Source organism: Glycine max, chromosome 8 (genome assembly GCF_000004515.6).
Source record: "Glycine max cultivar Williams 82 chromosome 8, Glycine_max_v4.0, whole genome shotgun sequence".
NCBI lineage: Eukaryota > Viridiplantae > Streptophyta > Magnoliopsida > Fabales > Fabaceae > Glycine > Glycine max.
In genome coordinates, this window is record NC_038244.2 from 11,643,068 (window position 1) to 11,646,502 (window position 3,435).

Sequence of the window (3,435 nt, forward strand, 5' to 3'; positions counted from 1 at the left end):
CTTCTTACAATATTCTCCAAGAAACATCGTCTGAACTCCTAAAATATCGGTGTGAGCATAGAGGAACACGCATAACTAACATACCAATCATATTTTTTCTTTTTTTTTCATCCTCATAATTTTAACCTTTTTTTATCCAAACACAAAATTTTGAAAATAAAAGAATTTTAATTGAAGTATTTGAAATTCTTAGAATTTAAAATTTCTCAAAATTTTAAATTTCTCCATCCAAACACACTCTGAAGAAAATTTGGAAGAAATGGACAACTCATTTAGCGCACAAGACTGGCTCAACGCACGTGCTCGCTTAGCGACCAGTTCACACTTAGCGTGAAGAAGACCCACGAAAAAACCCAAGATTGCACTTAGCACGAATACTGCGCTAAGTGTGTGATTAAACCGCCATTCTCGCTACGCCTGAGAGTGCGCGCTTAGTGCGAAGTCAACGTGAAAAGTAAGTTACCTTAGGCCTATAAAAGGAGTAGGAAGCAGAAGGAAAAGACACATCGAGTCTCATAACTCTCTATAGATGATATAAGTCTGAGCATATCTAATAGGGGAAACCCTTCTTCTCTAGCCATTCCTCCCTTATTTTCTTTTAGTCATCAAATTCCTTCTTCCATCCATATTAGTTCATGATGTGTAAAGCCTGTCATGGCTATGAGAGGCTAAACCCCCATTATTGGGAGCCTGACATGCCAACTCTTGTAATATAACTCTTTTTATTATCTATCTAATGCAATCTTGTTTCTATTACTCTTCTCTATGTTTCTCTGTTTATTATAGTCTGATCATCCATATAGTGTTTAAGGAATAATGCATTGAAAAATGCTTATTTTCTAAATAACTGGGGAATAATATCTAATGAAATCATTGCTAGAAATAAATTGATATTTGTTAGCTTAATTCATGTATCTCTAATCTTAATGCAATTTATTATTTTTATCTTTGGGAAAAAATTTGAGAAAAAAAATAAATAAATTAGGTTCTTCATGTGAGAAACAAGAAACCAAAGATAGAGTGTCTTAATAGATGTGGGTGGAAACATAGATCTCATTAGATAGAGAAAATTATTAACATTGCATTACAAACAATTTTGGTATGCCAGATCCCAACATAATCACATTCTGAATTCATCTTTCTACATTTAAATTATTGTTTATTTTCCTTTTAATTTCATTCTCACAATTCTTTATCTTTTCTACTTCAAATTTGTTTAATAATTGGGTTTATATCACTTTAAGTACAACCAAAATCTCTATGAATTCGACACTCGAATTTTCAAGTATTTTACTACTTAAGATGAATTGGTGCTAAATATCAACAAATTTATAGAAGACAATCTTGACATATTCTCCTCAATGAAAAGATATCAAAAGATTTCTCATCATTTAATTTCTTAAACAACTCCATTATTTTGGCTGGATGCTGAAATTAAACAAATAGGTTAAAGAAAGTACCAGAGAAGGTACGGTAATAAATTAAGAATCTAATATTTATACATGATTTATAAAATAATTTTATATTATTATTAATTATAAATTATTATTTAAATTATTTAAGATAATTTTTTAAAATTAATAAATTTATTATATATTATGAATTATAATTAAATGATTATATAAAACTTTTTATACTATTAATATATAACTCTTTTTCTCATGAAACAAACATTAAAAATTTGTAAAAGGTTAAAAGTTAAAACATCACGTGTATGAGATGCATTTTATTTTTGATTTAGTTATTTTATTATAATTAGTTTTTATTTAGTACTAGTAGGAAGGTAGGGTAACAAAATAAAAGGGGTTTCAAATAGGCCAAATTAAATATTGGTACAGATAATAATAATGGAGTTGTTTAAAAAAATGCTACTATGCAACACTTATATATACGCTTTGATAGAATGAAAAAAAGGAAAATGTATAAAATTAAAATTCAAATCAGATCTAACTCGTATCCAATTAAATAAAAAATGAAAAAATAACTTCATTCAGAAAAAGTCCATTCCAAGTAATAATCGAAAACTATTAAAAAGATAAGATGGCACGAGCAATTAAAATATGAGAGGGAAAGGTGGAATCATGGCCCCAAAATATAAATGTATATTTACTCACAAGAGAAAAGTAGATAAGTCAAATAAAGGATACAGTAGATAAAGTCCATCTATCTCCTAATAATTACACTTATTCTTAAGAAATATATTAATCAGCCCGTGACGAGGTTGGAAAACTCTACATCAGTGACGAAATAAAAACAGGGCTTACATCAAACACTTTGCTCTCACTATCTAAAGACAGACCATATTTAGCCACCGATTTGCATCCCTGAAAAGATGTTTCCAAGACACCTCCTCCCTTCTGCTAGCACACTCTGGACAGGTTAAACCAAGACTGCCAATAATATATATTATATATCACACTTTTTTTAACACAATCAATCATATATGATAAATTATCTTATTAGTGTATAAATATTAAACTATTGTTAAGATTTATTTAAACTATAAATTATAAGTGAAGTCCATTCAATCAAAAACCAGATCTACCAAATGTTGTGCTAGCTATTTAAATAAATTTCAATTAATAATTAAAAAAATTATATAAAAAAATGTCTTAGAAGTATTATTTAAATTTCTCGAGTATATAAACTATCATCATAGATTATTTGTTGAGAGTTTAAAATAATTTTAGGTTATAATTTATTCATATAAATATAAATGATAAATTTATTAAATTTTATTATATCTATTTTAAAATTATATTAATAGTTTTTTGTTTTTTATTAATGTAAAACTTTTTACACCAATAATGTAAATTGATATCGATATAATATATTAAATGAGTCTAATTTAATTAATTGAATATGATATGTGAGTGTTGTATATTCGTGGATATTCTCATTATTTTCTTTAATTCTTATGTGATTATTTTCTTTAATTCTTATGATAAAAAAACTAGTACAATATTTACTCTTATTTTAATTTGAGAAATCAACCCAAAATCCTTCATGTCATTTTTGATCCAAAGAAAAAAAATGTATCCTTTTATAAAAAAAAACAAAATATCCGACATATCATATTCTAGTGAAATAAAAAAAACTTAAATATGTTTGTTATATTTAAAATATACTATTTTTTTACTACCTAATTTTTCTTTATTTATTTTAATACATGATCTTTTCAAACTTTTATCTTTGATATCCACAATTAACTTAATTTTATTAAATAATATCATGATGATGAAATGTCATATTATATTTTATTTTTTTATATCATTAATTATTTTTAAATATACCTTTAAAGTCGACTTAAGTAACTTTAACAACACATTTGATTTTCAAGATATTTTTTAAAATAATTAAAAAAGTAATTATAAGAAAAATTATAATATAATATGATAATGATATAATATGATAATGATATAATATTGATGATGT